The sequence below is a fragment of the Lissotriton helveticus genome, chromosome 3_1, assembly GCF_964261635.1.
Source record: "Lissotriton helveticus chromosome 3_1, aLisHel1.1, whole genome shotgun sequence".
Lineage (NCBI taxonomy): Eukaryota > Metazoa > Chordata > Amphibia > Caudata > Salamandridae > Lissotriton > Lissotriton helveticus.
Genome location: NC_136061.1, coordinates 1,141,204,843 through 1,141,229,012, shown reverse-complemented (window position 1 = coordinate 1,141,229,012; position 24,170 = coordinate 1,141,204,843). Strand labels below are relative to the sequence as shown.

Here is a 24,170-nt window from a genome sequence, read left to right as displayed (position 1 = left end):
ACATCGCACGAGGAGACACAGGACACTGCCTCTCTGCAGTTTCTTATAACATACTGTAAGAATTCTGGCCGTAAACAAATTTGCTTTTGGGGAAGTAGTGCTAGCCACCAGCATACTAGATGAACCATTGCTTCCAATGTATATGGGCACAGTCTACACTGTCTTTGTCTTGGGGTTTTTGATTTTCAGTGGGCTCTGAATTCCCATATAGGTAGTGTCAAGAGTCTGGTCAATAAAATATTCCATAGGGATTGTCTCCCCATAGCTACTCTCAGGTAAGCCTGGCCTGCCATATCCTCATGCAATTTGTGATATGCAGAAATTTCATTCAGATCTTATTCTTTCTACAAACGCTTTCCTGGTTTCTTTAATGTGCCCTTCAAATGGTGGAGCGTCAAAGCAGGAGTTTTTAGACTTACTGTGACCACATTTAGTGTGGCGGAAGCGCTGTTGCTGTATCTTGCCCATGTGCGCTTCACATCGTGAAAGATCACCTTTCATAGTGTCTTCTTCTGCTCTGATCACTTGATGGTAATATTTATTTAAGTCCTTTTTGCATTCAACATCCATATTTGCTAGAACAAACTCCAACCGTATCAATGTTTGTCTTGTGGATTTGGGGAGTCCAAATATTTTTCTGTAAGCGGCAATATGATAATGCTCTAGAGTGTTTGTAAGCATTTCTGGGAAGGCGAGATACCCATAGCTTAAGGTAGGTAATAATTTGCCACGAGTTACTAATTGGATCCAGTCAGCTGTTAGGCTCTGTAGTTTGAGGTGGAGTTTGGCGAGGGCAAATTATGTTTTGGCTGTCTTTTTCTCTGGCCCTTGTCAGACATCAAGGTACTTGTGAGGAAGTACGGGTACTTACCCCAAGGAAGAGTGGCCAGCTGCAGATGTCAGCGCAGCGCCGAACTCACGGACTACGACGTCCATGTCACTCTGCTGTTTCTCTACAGGATCAGGTAGTAAGCCGTAACCTGGAAGTACCGCCTTCGCACCCAGGAAGAAGAATCGAGGAGCCAATGAAAGGGGGGCTGAGAGACAGTCTGGGCGCGAGAGTAGGAGAAGACGCGGGACCCGAGTGCAGAGGAGAAGACGCTGGACCCGAGTGCAGAGGAGAAGACGCGGGACCCGAGTGAAGAGGAGAAGACGCGGGACCCGAGTGCAAAGGAGAAGACGCGGGACCCGAGTGCAAAGGAGAAGACGCGGGACCCGAGTGCAGAGGAGAAGACGCGGGACCCGAGTGCAGAGGAGAAGACGCGGGACCCGACTTCAGCAGAGAAACTGTGTCGGACGACCGAACAGCTGAGGATCCTGACGAAGTGGAGAGCTGGTTCGAGGACTGGTGGTGTCCGGAGGTGGCTGGGGAGCGGCCGTGACTCAGGAGAGTTACGGCGGGAGCCGGTGAGTGTAAACGGCTCGAGGGTGTATTGCGAGGGCGAGGGAGGGATAATATTGTGTTCTGTAACAGGGAGGAGGGTGGAACGGGCACGGAACCTCTGCACCTTAGATTTGGCCACATCCTGAGAAAATCCCACACTTACACCCCCCCCCCTCCGGACTCGGTAATGGGTGAACTCTTTAACCTTTTGGACACTCTAATTTATGGGCACCAGAGATGAATTCAGGACTGAGGTGTGGTGACGGGAAAACGCGACCACAGTAATACAAGGCCTCATACTTACGGCTCCCTTTTGTTCTTTCTTTTCCTCCTATGAGCCTCCGGGTAATCCCCCCAGTGAAGAGGAAGCAGGAAGAAAGACCTCCTTGCCCCAGGACTCATCTGAAGAAGACGAAGGAGCCCAAGGACAGGCCTCACGTCCTATCACAACCCCATCCATTATTAATAAACCGTTTTCTAAACCCCTACTGTAGCCTCCACACCTGTTTATCAAACCTGCACTCCCACAAGTGGTGTCAGAAGTGGGATCTGAAGGCGAAATGGAGGCTGCCATAGCGAAGATGGCCGAAAACCAAGAACATTTGGGTAAAGTCATGGATCGATTCTTGACTGTAGTGGAGGAAGACCGGAGTAAGTTGCAACGGGTACTTACTGGACAAGGGCAGAACCATGGGGCTGCTATGGATAAACTTGAAGCCCTAGGCCATCAACGAGGCCACACTACTTTGCCCTCTGTAGTGCTACAACGATATGTAGCTGGGAAAGACCCAGATTTTTTCTTCAGTAACTTTGAGCGAATGGCAACCGCCGCCTCGTGGCCAGCCGATAAATGGGGCCAATATTTGGGACCTCTTCTGTCTGGAGATTTGCAAGCAGCCTACCAGGCAGCCACCCTACAAGGGGCGGTCCCATACGCGGAGATAAAAAAATGCATTTTGGAAAGATTAGGAGTAGACGATGAGACCTATCGATTAAAGCTAAGACAAATGAAAGAAGGTCCACAAGCGACTCCTCGTGCCTTATATTTCAGGGTCAAGGACATGGCGGATCGTTGGCTTAAACCGGCGACTACCGATAAGGATGGAATTATGGCTAAGATTTATCTTGTAAAATCACACGAGTGAAAAAAGTGGAGTGATACGTGAAAAAACAAACAACATTTTTCTATGTTTTTTTATAATACCCTCACTCACCCTTCTATTGGAAGGGTGAGTGAGGGTATTATAAAAAAACAAAAAAAAATGTTGTTTGTTTTTTCACGTATCACTCCACTTTTTTCACTCGTGTGATTTTTCAGCCACTCCTATGTTGTTGAATATATCTGAACTGGGGTAGAGGAGTGTCCTTTGAACCCTATCTCTCCTGTTGTTTATTCGTAAGATTTATCTTGAACAATATCTGACTTCCCTTCACCCTCCCATTCAACGCTGGGTCCGACAGCAAGCCAATCTTACATCCAGTGTCCCGTTTATTCGGGCCCCTACCCCAGGACCCCAGTGTTTCCAATGTGGCGGGATGGGGCATATAGCTAGATTCTGTCCACAAAAAGAGGAACCTATGGAAATAGGAATGGCCCGTAACTATTACTGTTCACCCCCTGAAAAGCCACTACCTCCTTATAAATGTTTTGTCTCCGTCAATGGGCAAGCTGTAACCGCTTTAGCTGACACTGGGTGCTTACATAGCGTAGTCAGGCCACAAGACCTGGGTGATAGTATAGGACCCATAGAAGGAATGGTAGCTATCAAGTGTGTACACGGTGACACTAAGCCATATCCCACCGCCAGGGTACTCATACAACACCCACAAGATGCAGGGACTTCACTCACTGTGGGGTTGATACCTCGATTACCAGAACAAGCCATACTAGGCAACAATTACGATAAACTGCCTCTGTTGTTAGAATCATCCAAAAGCGAGGATGAGTGGTTAGCATCCGCCCCCTTCTCCAACGATACAGAGAGAGAATGGCCACATTCTAAACCCAGAAAAAGCCGAAAACAGAGAAGAACCGAGAAAGGGAAAAGCCCCCTGATAATGCCGGTTATTCCAGTAGAAAACCCATGGGAAACCGATAGGAATTTCCACACAGCACAGCGAGAGGACCCTGTCCTACAGGAAGCTTGGAACAAAGCACTTGAGGAAGAGGACCCACAACACGTAGGTCCTTATTTTTTTGTTACGAATGGCCTGTTGTACAGAAAAGGTAGCCAGGATCAGAAAGTCCAGCTGTTAGTACCTGGACCATTCAGAGAAAAAGTGTTGTTTCTGGCTCACAGCCATTTGTTAGGAGGTCATTTTGGAACAGAAAAGACTGAGAAAACTATTTTGGACTCTTTCTATTGGCCAGGCATATATCAGCAGGTGAAAAGGTATTGTAGAGAGTGTCCTATTTGTCAAAGGAATAGTCGCTATCACCCTCCAAGAGCCCCGTTAATTCCTCTTCCCATTATCGAGGAACCATTCTGCAGAGTAGGTATGGATATCATTGGTCCCTTATTTCCCTCTAGGAGCGGCTGTAGATATGTCCTTGTCATAGTAGACTACGCCACCAGATTCCCTGAGGCCCTACCTCTTAGAAGACCAGACACGGCTAATATTGCCAAAGCAATGATTAGTGTTTTTTCTAGGGTGGGTTTTCCAAAGGAAATATTGACCGATCAGGGGACACCTTTTGTGTCACAGATGATGAAGGACATATGTGCACAGTTAGGGGTTAAACAAATCCGTACGGCGGCTTATCACCCTCAAACAGATGGGTTGGTGGAGAGATACAACGCCACTATTAAGACCACTCTGAAGAAATTGTTAGACTTAGAAGCCCGGAAATGGGAGGAGATCCTGCCTTTGGCGCTATTCGCCATTAGATGTAAGGAACAGAAAAGCATAGGTTATTCCCCATTTGAATTGTTGTACGGTCATAAACCTCGCACCTTACTGGACATGGCCCAAGAACAGTGGGAAACTGAACCAAACAACATAAAACCTCTACATGCATATGTCTCTACCCTTAAAACTCATCTGAGACAGATTAGAGACATAGTGCAGAATAACCTTGAGGAAGCACAGGAGGCCCAGAAGAAACAATACGACAAAGGGGCAAAACTGAGAACTTTCCAAGTAGGTGATCAGGTGTTACTTATGATGGCTTCTTCAGACCAGAAGCTATTAGGACAATGGCAAGGACCCTACACGGTCCTCCAACAGGTCACCCCAGTAACGTATCGCATTGAAACAGACAGCAACAAAAAAATATCCCAAATTTATCTTGTGAATCTGCTTAAAAAATGGGAGGGACCTCTTCCAATAGCGATACACTATGCGGGAACCCAAAACCCCCCGTTTTTACAATGCATAGACCCTGAACTAACCCCCTCGTTGCAGGCCGACTTGCACAAAACATTAATGCCACTTGCCTCTGTTTTCTCCCTAACCCCGGGGAAAACATCTCTGATTGAACACACTATCAGAACTCCTTTCGGGAAGCGAGTTAGGTTACGGCCTTATCGAGTACCTGAATCCCGTCGCCAGATCATAAGAGAGGAAATACAGAAGATGTTGCAAATGGACATCATAGAACCATCCCAAAGCGAATGGAACTCCCCCATTGTGCTCGTGCCAAAGCCTGATGGGTCGGTGCGCTTTTGCATTGACTTCAGGGAAGTCAATAAAATATCAGAATTTGACACCTATCCCCTTCCAAGAGTGGATGAAATGGTGGAACGGATGGGGAGAGCAAAATACATTAGTACTCTTGATTTATGTAAAGGGTACTGGCAAATCCCTTTGCGAGCAGAAGACAGAGAAAAGACCGCCTTTTCCACTCCAGATGGGTTGTACCAGTTTAAGATGCTGCCATTTGGTTTACACGGGGCCCCTGCAACTTTCCAAAGGGCTATGAACACGATTTTAAGACCACACGACACCTATGCTGGGGCTTACATCGATGACATTGTGATCTATAGCGATACTTGGAAACAACATCTGTCACACCTGTTCAAAGTAGTACATACATTGGGGTCACATGGATTGAAGATCAATCCAAGCAAAAGCCATTTAGCCGCCCAAACAGTGAAATACTTATGTTACCTGTTAGGGGAAGGCGTCATAAGACCCCAGACGTCTAAATTGACAGCCATTGCACAGATCCCAATGCCCAAAACCAAAAAGGATCTAAGAGCTTTCCTTGGATTGTTGGGATATTATCGACGGTTTATCCCTAATTTCTCACAACAGGCTGCTCCTCTCACGGATCTTCTACAAAAGAACAGTAGAACAGAAGATCTGCTACGTTCTCCTTCTAGTGAAGTCTTACACTACTTTGAAACCCTAAAAAACTCTCTGACTTCAGAGTCTGTCTTGATAAGCCCCGACTATTCCCAGCCTTTCATCCTGCAAACAGACGCCTCTGATCAGGGTCTAGGAGCGGTCTTGTCACAAGATACTTCACAGGGAGAAAAACCCATCCTGTACATCAGTCGGAAGCTTTTTCCTCGAGAGAAAAATTATGCTACCATTGAAAAAGAGGCCCTTGCCATTAAATGGGCAGTAGAAATGTTATGATATTATCTGGAGGGGAGAGAGTTCACTCTGTTCACTGATCATGCGCCATTAGAATGGTTAGCGAGGAATAAGGGACATAACGAGAGGGTACTGAGATGGTTTCTCTCGTTGCAACCGTACAGATTCCACACTAGACATAGGAAAGGGAAAGAGCAAGGGAACGCTGACTATTTCTCCAGATATCCACAAGATTGCCTCCCTAGAAGAAAGACAGCAAGGGAAAGGGGATGTGAGGAGGTACGGGTACTTACCCCATGGAAGAGTGGCCAGCTGCAGATGTCAGCGCAGCGCCGATCTCAAGGACTACGACGTCCATGTCACTCTGCTGTTTCTCTACAGGATCAGGAAGTTAGCCGTAACCCGGAAGTATCGCCTTCGCACCCAGGAAGAAGAATCGAGGAGCCAATGAAAGGGGGGCTGAGAGACAGTCTGGGCGCGAGAGTAGGAGAAGACGTGGGACCCGAGTGCAGAGAAGAAGACGCGGGACCCGAGTGCAAAGGAGAAGACGCGGGACCCGAGTGCAAAGGAGAAGACGCGGGACCCGAGTGCAAAGGAGAAGACGCGGGACCCGAGTGCAAAGGAGAAGACGCGGGACCCGAGTGCAAAGGAGAAGACGCGGGACCCGAGTGCAGAGGAGAAGACGCGGGACCCGAGTGCAGAGGAGAAGACGCGGGACCCGAGTGCAGAGGAGAAGACGCTGGACCCAAGTGCAGAGGAGAAGACGCGGGACCCGACTTCAGCAGAGAAACCGTGTCGGACGACCGAACAGCTGAGGATCCTGACAAAGAGGAGAGCTGGTTCGAGGACTGGTGGTTTCCGGAGGTGGCTGGGGAGCGGCCGTGACTCAGGAGAGTTACGGCGGGAGCCGGTGAGTGTAAACGGCTCGAGGGTGTATTGCGAGGGCGAGGGAGGGATAATATTGTGTTCTGTGACAGGGAGGAGGGTGGAACGGGCACGGAACCTCTGCACCTTAGATTTGGCCACATCCTGAGAAAATCCCACACTTACCCACCCCCCCCCAACCCCCCCCCCCTCCCGGACTCGGTAATGGGTGAACTCTTTAACCTTTTGGACACTCTACTTTAGGGGCACCAGAGATGCATTCAGCACTGAGGTGTGGTGACAGTAAAACACGACCACAGTAATACAAGGCCTCATACTTACGGCTCCCTTTTGTTCTTTCTTTTCCTCCTATGAGCCTCCGGGGTAATCACCCCAGTGAAGAGGAAGCAGGAAGAAAGACCTCCTTGCCCCAGGACTCATCTGAAGAAGACGAAGGAGCCCAAGGACAGGCCTCACGTCCTATCACAACCCCATCCATTATTAATAAACCGTTTTCTAAACCCCTACTGCAGCCTCCACACCTGTTTATCAAACCTGCACTCCCACAAGTGGTGTCAGAAGTGGGATCTGAAGGCGAAATGGAGGCTGCCATAGCGAAGATGGCCGAAAACCAAGAACATTTGGGTAAAGTCATGGATCGATTCTTGACTGTAGTGGAGGAAGACCGGAGTAAGTTGCAACGGGTACTTACTGGACAAGGGCAGAACCATGGGGCTGCTATGGATAAACTTGAAGCCCTAGGCCATCAACGAGGCCACACTACTTTGCCCTCTGTAGTGCTACAACGATATGTAGCTGGGAAAGACCCAGATTTTTTCTTCAGTAACTTTGAGCGAATGGCAACCGCCGCCTCGTGGCCAGCCGATAAATGGGGCCAATATTTGGGACCTCTTCTGTCTGGAGATTTGCAAGCAGCCTACCAGGCAGCCACCCTACAAGGGGCGGTCCCATACGCGGAGATAAAAAAATGCATTTTGGAAAGATTAGGAGTAGACGATGAGACCTATCGATTAAAGCTAAGACAAATGAAAGAAGGTCCACAAGCGACTCCTCGTGCCTTATATTTCAGGGTCAAGGACATGGCGGATCGTTGGCTTAAACCGGCGACTACCGATAAGGATGGAATTATGGCTAAGATTTATCTTGTAAAATCACACGAGTGAAAAAAGTGGAGTGATACGTGAAAAAACAAAAAACATTTTTCTATGTTTTTTTATAATACCCTCACTCACCCTTCTATTGGAAGGGTGAGTGAGGGTATTATAAAAAAACAAAAAAAAATGTTGTTTGTTTTTTCACGTATCACTCCACTTTTTTCACTCGTGTGATTTTTCAGCCACTCCTATGTTGTTGAATATATCTGAACTGGGGTAGAGGAGTGTCCTTTGAACCCTATCTCTCCTGTTGTTTATTCGTAAGATTTATCTTGAACAATATCTGACTTCCCTTCACCCTCCCATTCAACGCTGGGTCCGACAGCAAGCCAATCTTACATCCAGTGTCCCGTTTATTCGGGCCCCTACCCCAGGACCCCAGTGTTTCCAATGTGGCGGGATGGGGCATATAGCTAGATTCTGTCCACAAAAAGAGGAACCTATGGAAATAGGAATGGCCCGTAACTATTACTGTTCACCCCCTGAAAAGCCACTACCTCCTTATAAATGTTCTGTCTCCGTCAATGGGCAAGCTGTAACCGCTTTAGCTGACACTGGGTGCTTACATAGCGTAGTCAGGCCACAAGACCTGGGTGATAGTATAGGACCTATAGAAGGAATGGTAGCTATCAAGTGTGTACACGGTGACACTAAGCCATATCCCACCGCCAGGGTACTCATACAACACCCACAAGATGCAGGGACTTCACTCACTGTGGGGTTGATACCTCGATTACCAGAACAAGCCATACTAGGCAACGATTACGATAAACTGCCTCTGTTGTTAGAATCATCCAAAAGCGAGGATGAGTGGTTAGCATCCGCCCCCTTCTCCAACGATACAGAGAGAGAATGGCCACATTCTAAACCCAGAAAAAGCCGAAAACAGAGAAGAACCGAGAAAGGGAAAAGCCCCCTGATAATGCCGGTTATTCCAGTAGAAAACCCATGGGAAACCGATAGGAATTTCCACACAGCACAGCGAGAGGACCCTGTCCTACAGGAAGCTTGGAACAAAGCACTTGAGGAAGAGGACCCACAACACGTAGGTCCTTATTTTTTTGTTAAGAATGGCCTGTTGTACAGAAAAGGTAGCCAGGATCAGAAAGTCCAGCTGTTAGTACCTGGACCATTCAGAGAAAAAGTGTTGTTTCTGGCTCACAGCCATTTGTTAGGAGGTCATTTTGGAACAGAAAAGACTGAGAAAACTATTTTGGACTCTTTCTATTGGCCAGGCATATATCAGCAGGTGAAAAGGTATTGTAGAGAGTGTCCTATTTGTCAAAGGAATAGTCGCTATCACCCTCCAAGAGCCCCGTTAATTCCTCTTCCCATTATCGAGGAACCATTCTGCAGAGTAGGTATGGATATCATTGGTCCCTTATTTCCCTCTAGGAGCGGCTGTAGATATGTCCTTGTCATAGTAGACTACGCCACCAGATTCCCTGAGGCCCTACCTCTTAGAAGACCAGACACGGCTAATATTGCCAAAGCAATGATTAGTGTTTTTTCTAGGGTGGGTTTTCCAAAGGAAATATTGACCGATCAGGGGACACCTTTTGTGTCACAGATGATGAAGGACATATGTGCACAGTTAGGGGTTAAACAAATCCGTACGGCGGCTTATCACCCTCAAACAGATGGGTTGGTGGAGAGATACAACGCCACTATTAAGACCACTCTGAAGAAATTGTTAGACTTAGAAGCCCGGAAATGGGAGGAGATCCTGCCTTTGGCGCTATTCGCCATTAGATGTAAGGAACAGAAAAGCATAGGTTATTCCCCATTTGAATTGTTGTACGGTCATAAACCTCGCACCTTACTGGACATGGCCCAAGAACAGTGGGAAACTGAACCAAACAACATAAAACCTCTACATGCATATGTCTCTACCCTTAAAACTCATCTGAGACAGATTAGAGACATAGTGCAGAATAACCTTGAGGAAGCACAGGAGGCCCAGAAGAAACAATACGACAAAGGGGCAAAACTGAGAACTTTCCAAGTAGGTGATCAGGTGTTACTTATGATGGCTTCTTCAGACCAGAAGCTATTAGGACAATGGCAAGGACCCTACACGGTCCTCCAACAGGTCACCCCAGTAACGTATCGCATTGAAACAGACAGCAACAAAAAAATATCCCAAATTTATCTTGTGAATCTGCTTAAAAAATGGGAGGGACCTCTTCCAATAGCGATACACTATGCGGGAACCCAAAACCCCCCGTTTTTACAATGCATAGACCCTGAACTAACCCCCTCGTTGCAGGCCGACTTGCACAAAACATTAATGCCACTTGCCTCTGTTTTTTCCCTAACCCCGGGGAAAACATCTCTGATTGAACACACTATCAGAACTCCTTTCGGGAAGCGAGTTAGGTTACGGCCTTATCGAGTACCTGAATCCCGTCGCCAGATCATAAGAGAGGAAATACAGAAGATGTTGCAAATGGACATCATAGAACCATCCCAAAGCGAATGGAACTCCCCCATTGTGCTCGTGCCAAAGCCTGATGGGTCGGTGCGCTTTTGCATTGACTTCAGGGAAGTCAATAAAATATCAGAATTTGACACCTATCCCCTTCCAAGAGTGGATGAAATGGTGGAATGGATGGGGAGAGCAAAATACATTAGTACTCTTGATTTATGTAAAGGGTACTGGCAAATCCCTTTGCGAGCAGAAGACAGAGAAAAGACCGCCTTTTCCACTCCAGATGGGTTGTACCAGTTTAAGATGCTGCCATTTGGTTTACACGGGGCCCCTGCCACTTTCCAAAGGGCTATGAACACGATTCTAAGACCACACGACACCTATGCTGGGGCTTACATCGATGACATTGTGATCTATAGCGATACTTGGAAACAACATCTGTCACACCTGTTCAAAGTAGTGCATACATTGGGGTCACATGGATTGAAGATCAATCCAAGCAAAAGCCATTTAGCCGCCCAAACAGTGAAATACTTATGTTACCTGTTAGGGGAAGGCGTCATAAGACCCCAGACGTCTAAATTGACAGCCATTGCACAGATCCCAATGCCCAAAACCAAAAAGGATCTAAGAGCTTTCCTTGGATTGTTGGGATATTATCGACGGTTTATCCCTAATTTCTCACAACAGGCTGCTCCTCTCACGGATCTTCTACAAAAGAACAGTAGAACAGAAGATCTGTTACGTTCTCCTTCTAGTGAAGTCTTACACTACTTTGAAACCCTAAAAAACTCTCTGACTTCAGAGTCTGTCTTGATAAGCCCCGACTATTCCCAGCCTTTCATCCTGCAAACAGACGCCTCTGATCAGGGTCTAGGAGCGGTCTTGTCACAAGATACTTCACAGGGAGAAAAACCCATCCTGTACATCAGTCGGAAGCTTTTTCCTCGAGAGAAAAATTATGCTACCATTGAAAAAGAGGCCCTTGCCATTAAATGGGCAGTAGAAATGTTACGATATTATCTGGAGGGGAGAGAGTTCACTCTGTTCACTGATCATGCGCCATTAGAATGGTTAGCGAGGAATAAGGGACATAACGAGAGGGTACTGAGATGGTTTCTCTCGTTGCAACCGTACAGATTCCACACTAGACATAGGAAAGGGAAAGAGCAAGGGAACGCTGACTATTTCTCCAGATATCCACAAGATTGCCTCCCTAGAAGAAAGACAGCAAGGGAAAGGGGATGTGAGGAGGTACGGGTACTTACCCCATGGAAGAGTGGCCAGCTGCAGATGTCAGCGCAGCGCCGATCTCACGGACTACGACGTCCATGTCACTCTGCTGTTTCTCTACAGGATCAGGAAGTTAGCCGTAACCCGGAAGTATCGCCTTCGCACCCAGGAAGAAGAATCGAGGAGCCAATGAAAGGGGGGCTGAGAGACAGTCTGGGCGCGAGAGTAGGAGAAGACGTGGGACCCGAGTGCAAAGGAGAAGACGCGGGACCCGAGTGCAAAGGAGAAGACGCGGGACCCGAGTGCAAAGGAGAAGACGCGGGACCCGAGTGCAAAGGAGAAGACGCTGGACCCGAGTGCAAAGGAGAAGACGCGGGACCCGAGTGCAAAGGAGAAGACGCGGGACCCGAGTGCAAAGGAGAAGACGCGGGACCCGAGTGCAGAGGAGAAGACGCGGGACCCGAGTGCAGAGGAGAAGACGCGGGACCCGAGTGCAGAGGAGAAGACGCGGGACCCAAGTGCAGAGGAGAAGACGCGGGACCCGACTTCAGCAGAGAAACCGTGTCGGACGACCGAACAGCTGAGGATCCTGACGAAGAGGAGAGCTGGTTCGAGGACTGGTGGTTTCCGGAGGTGGCTGGGGAGCGGCCGTGACTCAGGAGAGTTACGGCGGGAGCCGGTGAGTGTAAACGGCTCGAGGGTGTATTGCGAGGGAGGGATAATATTGTGTTCTGTGACAGGGAGGAGGGTGGAACGGGCACGGAACCTCTGCACCTTAGATTTGGCCACATCCTGAGAAAATCCCACACTTACCCCCCCCCTCCCCCTCCCGGACTCGGTAATGGGTGAACTCTTAACCTTTTGGACACTCTACTTTAGGGGCACCAGAGATGCATTCAGCACTGAGGTGTGGTGACGGTAAAACGCGACCACAGTAATACAAGGCCTCATACTTACGGCTCCCTTTTGTTCTTTCTTTTCCTCCTATGAGCCTCCGGGGTAATCACCCCAGTGAAGAGGAAGCAGGAAGAAAGACCTCCTTGCCCCAGGACTCATCTGAAGAAGACGAAGGAGCCCAAGGACAGGCCTCACGTCCTATCACAACCACATCCATTATTAATAAACCTTTTTCTAAACCCCTACTGCAGCCTCCACGCCTGTTTATCAAACCTGCACTCCCACAGTAATTAATTATATTTACCAGCCACTGTTATGATTAATAATCCCAAGTTCTCAATTGATGTTTTTTAGCCTTTTGACCAAAGATTAAAACTGGTATTTTTGTGGCATTTACTTTTAGGGAAGTAGAGGGGTTGTAACTTTGTAAAATGCCCTATGCCCTCTTCATACTAATGCTTGTGTGGACTAATATTAGCAGGTCATCTACATATTGAATGATGGGTAACTTAGTGGGCCCAAGATTCGGAGGAACAAGATTCCCCTTCAGCAATTCCAAACCTAGGTCTGCAGGTACAGGTTAAACAAAATTGGAGCAATTACGCATACTTGTTTCAGGGCTTTTGTTTGTGTTTATTTTTGGGGTGACATGGGTATGGGTTAGTTTTATCAGGACCCATGTGTCGGTGTATAAGGCTATAATAGCTGTCAAGAGATGTTTTTGGATTCCCCAAGCAGCAGGTTTGGTCCATAGTGTTTTTCGATCGATTCCATCGAACATCGCACTGTAACTCCTGAGACAGTATTACCTCTGGATGGGTGGCTCCATGGCTCCACACTTCCTAAGCTAGAACTCAGGCCAAAGTTCAAGCCCTGTATAACTCATGGGGCCTCAAGCATAGTTCCAACCAGGAGGGGAAGGTGTGTGGTGCAGGTGAACACGCAAGGGGAGGAAGCACGCCCGGGCCGCAAGCCACACCTGAACCTAGTTAAACTGCTTCCACGACCCGGGGCTCTACTAGTACTATACAGCGAGAACTATTCCGTTATCCCCCGCTACCACTGCTTCACCTGATACATCTTTTCTCCTTATCGCTTTGTCTCCTTACCAGGGCACCCCTGTGTGGGCTTAAATGTAATCTATAGCCCGAGGCTCCAGGTCTCGGCCTGACTCAGTAGGTGAGTCAGACTCCTCTAAGCAAAATCACGATACCATGCCACATTGAGTCTCCACCCGTGACCTGCATCTTCCGGCCGACCCCCAACCCTCCCTGGGGTGTCAAAGGGGACTGAGGTGACAGCGGTGGTGATACTGACTTTGCCAGGGTAATGTCTTCGGTGGGCCCCCAAAACCCCAGCTGTGGCATCTCCAGGCACCTATTTCAGAACACTACTCAACATGAGGAAGATCAGAAGAGAACTGAACTTGTTGTCTGCAACCTAAGAAAAGTCCTAAAAAAGACTGGACCTGCTCTCTCTTCTATTCAGAACAAAAAAAAAGTAAACTTCAAGGGCCATTAGGTTGAACACCTGTTTCCCTATGAGGCTTTAGGAGTGTGTTCCTTTGGTGGATTTGGGAGTTAAAAGATTACAGTCAGAAGGTAAAATCTTTGACCAGGACAAGCCAGGTTGGTGTATCCAACTCGCGCTCCATTGCGATCAGCGTCAAATTATGCCTAGGTCCTGGTCTATCATGACCATTGACTATTACTGCCAGTTTGTGCTTCTTAGCACTATGTGTACTCAATTTTTTTTAAAAACATACCTCCTGTTCCCATTATTTGATTTTTCTCATTTTGTTTGTTAGGTTTTACTTTATTTATCGAATATGGTTTGGGATTTTTATTGTTACTATTACTGTTTTGATACTGCATAAATGCTTTACACATTACCCCAAGTTAAGCCTGTCTGCTCTGTGCCACAGCTACCAAGAGTCTGAGCCTAGATTAATTTACTGAATTTAAAGGGTTCACCCTGAAAAGCCTTTGTGATTATTCCTTGAGGTGGGTTGTAACCCCAACCCTTACTAATAGTTCAATTTATTACAGCTACAGACTGCACTCATCCAAGCCCACAGCAATTACGCAACAGGCTATCACAACTATGCCTGTGCTATGTGAAAAAAGAACAAGATTAGAGCCATTCCAAGGGGCCCATTCACCATCACCAGCAATCCATGCAGGCACCGATTCCACACAGAAACCAGATGATTCTCACAATTCTTATATCCCACCTCCATTACTGCACAGGAATGTATGCCTGGCTCCATAGCTAAACACATACACAAGCTTTAGCAAGCAGCAAACCATGATGTCCAACTAATGGTTAGTTTAGACTGATCAGATCACAACTATCTGACCCATAACTTCTGCAATGCTTAAAATATTCTTCCACTCCAATAACTCACAAGAGTATTCCTTTGGAGCAGATGCCAAAATCAGCTGAGATTATTTTCCAATCAGCAGCAGGTGTCAGCGTACGGTAGTACGAATAGTATTCCCACACCCCCAAAGCACATTGTAGATCTATCTCTTCATAGTACGAATACGCTATTTCTTGTAGCGAGTGCTGGCTTTTGCCTGCAACTTTGTCAACAGCTTCTTCCATATCAGTACAATGAAATTAAATTAAATGAAATGAGGGTTTTTATAGAGCGCGTGTATGCCGCGGTGTCTTAGCGCTTAACAAAGCCCCTGAAAGGGGTAGAACTGCTTTTGTCACTTCCTGCAGACTGCATGATGGCGTAGGTTGAAGACTGAGTGTATTTTGACCCGTTATCATCCAGATGTTGGGGGATCACCCACAAAGTCACTTCAGGGCACTGTATGAAGGGAAGGGTTGAAGGGCCAGTGTGCTATGACCAGGGCCTCAAGAATTGTGCGATTCTGCAGCTTCTGTATTTTTCTCAAAATTATATATTTATCTCTCTTGCTTATTTTCCTGCTGCTTAATTCACTTCTCCACTGCCACATATTTACAGTGGCCAAGTGGTGACCTCTTTGAAATTCGAGTTACTTCTGACTAAATCTTTTCTGATCTCATCTCAGGGTTCCCATGAGCCAGGACAGCTCTGAGGTGAGCTTTCAGTGTCAGGATCCATGGGTGGCATCACTTCCAGATTAAGGTTCCATGCCTGATGTCACTTCCGGTTCAGGGTTTCTGGATGCCATCATTCCAGGAATGAATGAGCGAGTGATGTCACTGCAAGGTAAGAAGGCATGGATGAGGTTGCTTCAGGGGCTAGACTTTTCAGGTCAGGGGCCATGAGTCATTTCACTTTTGGGTTAAAGGGCATGGGCGATGTCACTTCCAGGGAAAGATTCCAGAGTGTTGAAAAGGTGCAAGCTGTCTACTTTTCAGACCACACCCATTTCTGAGCTTAATGGATAGTACCTTTAGCCGACTAATGCAAATTCCAAAAAATGATTCTTAAAATATTATGTGCACTTTGTGAAAGACTGCACATGCTTAAATTAATTTCTGTGGGTGACTTGTGAAAAAAGTTGTAATGCTGTGTTATCATATTTTACAGCGAATCACAACACTGTCCTTGGGAAAATGTAGATTTCTACTTATCTTCCACAGGAAAAAAAATATTGTTTATTTGTTTACATGCAGTGAATTACACATTAAACCTACTGATTAAGTAAAAAGAATTTAAAATGCCTGAGTTCAGCACAGGTTTCTGCCATCAGTACCAATATAGTATCATAAATTGACGAAACCAGAAACGAAATTAACACATCTCCTTGCTCAGAATTATGCCTGTAATTGGGGTATACTAAAAGGGTTTTTCAAGTGATCCCCTGTGTTTGCTTTCAAACAAACTATGTCAACCTTTATGGTACTATCACCCTGTAGAAGAAAAAAGAAAACATTACCTCTTCGTCCCTCATCCTCGACCTAGTCAATAACTTATGATGAATGTGAGCCAACCACAGAACAGGAAACAAATGCTAACCGACTCCACTGACCCTCAGCGGGACACTACAATTGAGCAGCATTCTTCCAGCACTTCCTCTAATCGCAAGCCTATTATCAAAGGCCCAGATACCAAGGAGGGTGGGCACGATGGAATGACTGGGTTGAGGACGAGCAGGCCTTATAGTATTTAAGAAGAAATCAGGACATAACCTCTATGTCCCTCATTCTCCTCCCAGTCATTAACTTATGAGGTATACCAAAGCTGGGAGAATGTCCTCTTATAAGAACAAAAGCAAAGAATATATCATGATATAATGCTACATAAGAGTGATTTCATGGATAATATCCTGATCTCAAAATAACAAAGATAATCATGGTATATAATGATTTCCACACTACGATTCAAAATTCTTTTGATAGCGCAACACCCTATGTAATCTGTAATGTCCTATGAAGGTGTTCGCTGAGGCCCAAGTTCTAGCTCTGCAAATTTTGTGCAGATCACAACCTCTCGACTCTGCCCAAGAGCCGGGTCGAGGACGAGTAGGACTAAGACTGATTAAGACTACTGGTAAGTAATCTGAGCAATAATCTTAGCTGGCGATTCTGTGACACAGAAAAACGAGTTTCTAGTTCTGAGTGGTCTTATTATCATAGTAGTGATGACTATTGTCATGATGTAGGCACACAAAGTACAGCTGGTGGCCCGCAAAGAGCTCCTGTAAGATTTAAAGGCATTTAGTATTAAACCAGTGTGTCAGAGTTAGCTAGTTGATTATAGCCATACGCAGTAAAGGTATGTTGGGGATGACCAGGTTCTACCCTGCAAATTCAAGACATTTCAAATCAAATGCAGATGTCTTAAACCTAACCTTTGGCAATCCCATGAGTGTGCGAGCTAACCAAGTATAAATATAGTCGACAACACGGGCATCTTAGGGCAGATCAGCGCTCTAAAGTCAATTCCATTCATGCCGAAGTGATCTCGCAATTTTTTTTCATCGTCTTCTTACCTTTTAACCTAAACTTGTAATGAAATAAAATAGGACTAAAATGTACAGAATGTAAAGGAAAAACACATTCAGATTAGCTACTTCCGTATGGAATGGGTAAAGTTGAGGTCTGAAAATAGTTTGTACCCACATTACATTTTCATTGGCATTAATGTTACGTGGCAGCTAGCAGCCCCCATTTCAACGAGTGTCATTTCCACAAGACCCACATTTTTTGGAGACCAATTTGCATACTTGTATTTGCAGGCCCACATTTTTAATGGGAAAACTTGAACCACAAGCCAACAAACTGTAATTACTGTTAGCTGGAAAGCCACAGTGAGTGGCTGAATGCATCAAACAGTACAATTGGAAAACAGAACTGCTATTATGGGCATGGGGACAAAATCTGCGAAACTCTCAAGGGCCAGACTTAAAAACACACGGCCTCATTTACAAGGTTTTGGCGCAGGGCAGTGACAAGGAATCTTGCTGTGCTACCTATGTCAAAAGAAAAGGGCATGTGCTGTGTCTCTGAGATACGGCGCATTTCTGTCCTTTTCCCTGCGATGGCGCAAAAAAATGGGATGCCAGGGGGCAGATTTACAAGCCCCCTGCGGCACTTTTGCGTCACTTTTCCCATGTTAAAAGTGACGCAAAAGTGGTGCATGGGGCTTGTAAATAAGCCCCCTGGTTGGCACGATCTTTGGGGCAGATTTACAAGCCTCTTGCGTCACTTTTGCGTCACTTTTCCCATGTTAAAAGTGGCGCAAGGGGCTTGTAAATCTGCCCCTTTGTTACTACTACTGTATTCAGGTGAAACCACAGTGAGCCCTCAATTATGACAGATTCCTATTCCTGTATCTCACCCTGCCCGTCATCGGAGCTTTGCTAAAATATAGACAGGTAAAGGCTTGTGCCACAATATTGGGTGAGTCCGCAAGAATGTTTACTGCATCAGCTGAGGTTCTATTGCTTTCTTTAATGTGCGTACACCGCGGGACACCCTTGGAACGCGGTGTCATTTAGTTTCGCTTTCGTTTCACGCATTAAAATCAACAATATATTCACATCTCTCTTCCTCTCACCCGGGTATTGATTCCGCTGTAAACGCGAACTCTCGCGTACTTTAAGGGAACTGCTCGGTCGGTGGCTTCGGGTTTAGGTCGGCGCTGAGCACAAGAAGGCGTTGGATCTCAGACCCACCGAGGAAAGAAGGCTGATTTCGCTTCCCGGTTTCTACGAAGTCACGTGACCCACGTGAAAATGAAACTTACAGAACTACTGGTGTGACAGATAGCCTGTGCCTGCCATGACAAAATTGGTAGGAAAAATTGGCTTTCCCGAGTAAACAGCGACGATGTGGGTAGAGACAATTGCATGAAAACAAATATATTGCTACATAGAGGTATGACTCTCAACGTCATCGTGTTCTCCTCTTGAAAATATTGGATGGGGCGCAGCAGAAGGAACAATAACAAACTTGATGTAACAACACTCACTCTCATTGGCCTCCTTCGTATAACTCTGACACCGCCCAGGGGCAGAGTTAGGCTTTCTGAAGAACACTCGCATGTATGCAACATCATTTTTAAGGTTATACATTTCTATCTTTGCAGTGTGTTTATGTATAACGTTTGCTTGCCTCTTGTTTAGCAGCTGTTATTAGCCCAAGATGAAAAGAGATGCAATGCTGAGATCTCCAGTCTTATTTTTTGTTTACAATCAGAACATGTAGGTCGGTGTAGACAAGGAAACTTAAAACTGCAGGTCCCAGAATGCAATGGCAAAAAAATATATATTTGTTGTGATTATCTCGGAGCTGAAAATATTTTACATTTCGTAAGTCTGCCAATTGGTACTGTTTAATATGGTACCATCAGACATTCCTGGCTTTTTCACCACAAGCATGTTACATTGAGAAGTTTGTAGGTTTGCTTTAACAGTCTCTTTATGGGCTCAAAATCTCAGCATGCAAAGTGCTTGTAGCTAAAATGCCAGAACTGGCTGAAGTATTATACCGGACATAGAGGCACTTCTCATTTGTGTTTCAAATGTTTTCAAAGTTGTCTAGTCCATTGAAAAGCTGCTAGTTTCATACATAAAACCAAAAGTAAACTCTGCTACATGTTTTGTGGGTGTAAATGTGTATAGCCCGGGGCCGACACCCTAAGATCAAGGACCTCACAGACACTAGATGTATGGGTATGTAACTGGCCTCGAGCACGTGTACCCAGAGCCTTTCATTAACAGGGTCACCTGACTTGTGACAGCTTGTGTTGGTTGGATGGGTGTGGTTTAGGTGTAAGCACTGACTATAGGGAGGGGCTGCTACATCATGTGTCTATCTGGATACTGAAGTGGAGATTCACTCTTTCTTTCACATATTAACCCCTTCCCCGTGGGGCTAATTCCCCCGTGGTCCCCCCGCGGTACGGGGGGAGTGGGTCCGCGTGCTTCGCCGCGGTGCTCGTGACGAGCTCAGCTCGTCACGCTGCACAGCCGAGCTGCGCTCATGACGAGCTGAACTCATCATGCCTCCGCCCACTCAATGGAACGCCCAGCACAGGAGGGGAATTATCCCCACGTAGGTGTTCTGCGGCGGTTAATGAAGCTCCACTGAGCCTCATGACAAACTGAGCTCGTCATGAGCACCGAAAGGGTTAATATCAAAGCAAATCCCTTTGGGCCAGATATATATCATGGCAAAGAGGGAACTCCATCGCAATGACAACAAGTTCCCTCCCCACCAAGGCTATGATCCTCCAATCCAGTTTAGATGTGGGCGGACCTTAGTTTGACAATAGCAGAGACTACTCTGTCTGCTGTGGCTATACTTCTCCGACAGACGAAGGGCCGTTGGAGGTTTGGCTATATGTCTGTCCACTTAATTTAGATGGACAAACATAGCTGTTTTTCAGTGCCTGTCACCGCTAGTAAAAACCTGGCAGTAAGGGGCATTGAAGAATGCTCAATGCCCCCTTGCCATGGGAGAAAGCACCCATGGTGAGGGTGGCATTTCTTTTCCAAAAACTAGAAACTTGGTAAGTTTGACATATAACTCTGTCTTGTTGATGGATCTCTACCCTTAAAATTATGGTGCAATGACAGGAACCACAGTGACAGCGGTTCCTGCCAATGCTAGAAATGTCTGCTGGCCCATCAGACATTTCTGTTTGGCCTTCAGCACGTCGGAGTAATTTACTCCATCGCCCTAATGGAGGACGGGCCACCCACCAGAGAATTATTCGGACCCTATTTCTTTTGTATAGTGGAACGTTTTATATCCAAGCTTCACAACACAATAACGGTGCAACAGGGACACTAACAGTGCAACCGTCTGTAACATAAAAAATTGGTAAAAAGATGGATGGCAGAAACACGAGGAACATCACACAATTTTGTCACAGGTACAACATAGTCAGCTAACACACTATAGAGGGAGAGATATGAGTTAAGGGGCACTCTCCTTAAACAGACAATAACATATAATGAAATAAGAAACTCCTGGAAAAAACTGCAAGAACACGTATGGAATTCCCATACATTCATATGCTCACATAGGATAATAAACCCTCACCTACCTTGTGTGCTATGCTCTATCAGTGGGTTCCATATCTAGCCTTGGAAGGCATGCAAGAGTACTAGTGTTCACTGGCTATACAGTCTCCTAGTTAAGGGTCCGCTAATGTGGGTGAGGTTATGTCCCTTATGTCAACATTTATTTTCTACCTTTGTCACACCTATATTAAACTTGTGTGTGGATGAGCTAAAATGTTTAAGGGGTGTCTTCCCACCACAAGATAATAAACAGGAGGGTTGAACTCAGAACCTGTTTCTCTTTTCCGTCAACATGCTTCTGCACTCGAAGAGTGCCCCTCTTAGATCAGGCGTCTACCCCAGTACTGTAGGTATCTCACATCAAATATGATGAAACAGTACCCTTTACGTAAGGCATGTTATTAAAGTGCATTTAATATATCCTTTGGTTTTTCATGACATGGCACAACAGTATTTGAAACACCGTTCTTATTAGAACAGGAACGCCCTGTGCAGCAGCTGCTCATGTTTTCCCCATTACAGGACAGGTACAAATCAGACATTCTTTAGAGGAGGGTAGGTACTTCGATTGGGCCAAACAACGAAATGATAGCATGCATATTACGCAGCACCTCCGCATCACCCGATAATGCGGGAGTCCACCAAACTTTTGGTCGGACGTGGAACAACATAACACTTACACAGTAAGTAACACGAACTGGCACCCCTCAGAGTTGGGTAGTTTATCCACTATATTTTAGTATGTTTTTTTGTCCTCATGAAGTGCCCCGGATCCTTATGACCAACACAAGCGCGAAACATGTCAACACATTTATTTGAGGGGTGACCACCACTAGGTCCCACTCTTGAGACAGTAAGTGTAGTTCTCTTACCTGCTTTCACACTTGTTGTCTACCTGATTTCCTTTGAAACCCAGAGGTAGCCCTAACCTACAGTAGGCTTTTTATCCCTGGAAGGGTATTCCTGTCAATAAAAATTTGTGTTAGAAAACACCCTTACCAGTTTTAACCTTACACACTACACCCCATGTCAAAAATACCCCCCCCTCACTTGAACTCATCTATACGGCAGCCTCGGAAAAGATCTCTGCCAAAACGACCCTTCCGGTGACCCGTTGGGCACTGCAGCACCAGCCCAACAAGGAGCATTGCCCAATGATGAAGCATGACATCCTCTAGGGGATGTGTGAGGGAAACATAAACAGTCTTATTGACTGTCCACTCCCAGTACTCCAGCAGAGGCACCCTCTACATTTTGGGGATCTGTGCCTCCCTTTCTCCCCAGTTTGACCAAGGAACACTAGCCCTATGATTGATTTTTACAAATCAGAAAGCAGCAGTATAAGCTTCATGTCTTCACAGAACAGGCACAATAAAACAGCAGTGTAGGAACGTGCCACCTTTTTGTCATGGTCGCCCACTCTTTTTGCCACTGGTGCTGATGTTCTTTAACTGATGTGCACTGGGTCCCTAATAACCAGGCCCCAGTGCCAGTGCTCTTTACCTAAAATAAGGTAAAATGGCCTAATGGTGTTACAGTTCGCACACACTTTAGCACCCCTGCAAGTCCGTAGTAAATGGTACCCCTGGTACCTAAGGCATGGGTACTAAAGAGGGTTCCTATTGGCTGCTGCATGTAATACGCCACCCAACGGGACCACCATACAAATGGCACACCGACTGCCATTGCAGGCTGCGTGACATGGTGCAAACTATTTGTGAAAACACAACATGACACACTCAATGTGTCCCATGCCAAAGTTACTGCATATAATATATTTAAGCCACCCCTACAGCAGGCCTTAGAGCCCCAAGGCAGGCTGCATTATATTTTATGCAAGGGCATATCCACATGAGCATATATGCCCCTGTAATGTCTAGTTTTATTACTAGATATTGCAAGTGAACAGGGAAGCCATCTTAAGGTATGTACTGGGCACTAGTCATTGCGAGTTACCCTGCTACATAATGGCTTCACTGAAACCTATGGTGTTTGGTATCAAGCACCTTGTCTTAATAAAGCCATACTGATTCCTAAGTTGCCTTTATTATGACAGGCACCCAGAGGGGCCGTTAGATGTGCCCCCTGAACCCTACTAGCCTTCTAGTGTGCTGGCTAACTGCTGTTGTCCTGCCTGCCACCACAGATGAATTTCTGATCTCCTGTAGGTGAGAGCCAGTGCTCTATGAAGTCAGGAAACAATGCCTGCTGCGGAGAAGGTGTTAATACCTCCTCCTGCAGGAACGCTAGTGAATCTGCATACCAAGGCCAGAGGCTTCAAAGCCTTTGCCACCTTTGATACGCAACCCCATCTTCCTCCAGACCTGGAGAATGCCACCTGCTGCCCTCAGGCCCATTTGGCACCAGGATAGGTGGGAAATTAGCTATGTAAGTAGGCGTATTGCACCTCCAGGCGAGTCACACCCCTAAGGTTGACTACCAGATGTGCGCCACAAAAGAAGGGATCCACCATCTTGTTTTTGTGGAATTAGGAACTCTGGGACAGGGTTACGCCCACTCACCACAGGAAGTGGTCATATAGGAGTTGTAGTGACCGCCAGGGGTACGTAGCTCATTGGCTGCTACACTTCACTCCCCTTAACAACCCTAAATGTTGTATTTATGTGGCCCCCTGATACCAGGAACTTAGATGTGTCTGCTGGAAAGAAAAAGAAGGACGAAGAAGCACCGAAGGCATGAGAATTGTGGACCATCAACAAAACTTGGCATAAAACCCTGTCTGGCTGCTGTTGTCCCGACAATCAAGAAGACCATCTCGTCCAGAAGCCGAACAGCCTCCCCAAACCCTTGGAGTTCTGCCCAGCACTTTATCGACCCTGCCGCATCTCCCTGGGAGTGGAGGAGCCACTTCCCTGCACCAGGAGGCACTGACTGCATCTACCTGGTACCTCGTTCTGTCGACCCCCAGTCCCACCGTGAGAGAAGCACCCCAGAAGAAGAGCTTTGGGGCTTCCCAATTACAGCCCCAGCTCCCCAGTGAGTACTGAGCAGCTAGACCCTCCAGGAGCTCCCCTGCACCAATTCCCGGGGTACTGAAGCCAGTTGCACGCCCCAAGGCTTGTTTATGTTCAGTCGGAATACCACTGCTACCAAAAGTTACCTGCATGTCGAGGGACTTTGAGAGAGGCCAGTTCCACACTGAGAGT

At 46.5% G+C, this 24,170-nt stretch overlaps 1 protein-coding gene across 4 annotated transcripts in view; it reads right to left on the bottom strand.

Moving 5' to 3' along the window:
• Positions 1-18,704, bottom strand: part of NMI (N-myc and STAT interactor) — a 201,199-nt gene extending 182,495 nt beyond the window's left edge. For 2 of the 4 annotated variants that reach the window (XM_078681752.1, XM_078681753.1), the window contains exon 1: positions 18,531-18,691. The gene's annotated coding sequence lies outside the window, so the exon portion shown is untranslated. Of the gene's footprint in view, positions 1-18,530 lie in introns of all 4 variants that reach the window. The other 2 variants (XM_078681751.1, XM_078681754.1) reach the window with 2 other exon arrangements.
• Positions 18,705-24,170: the final 5,466 nt, after the last annotated feature.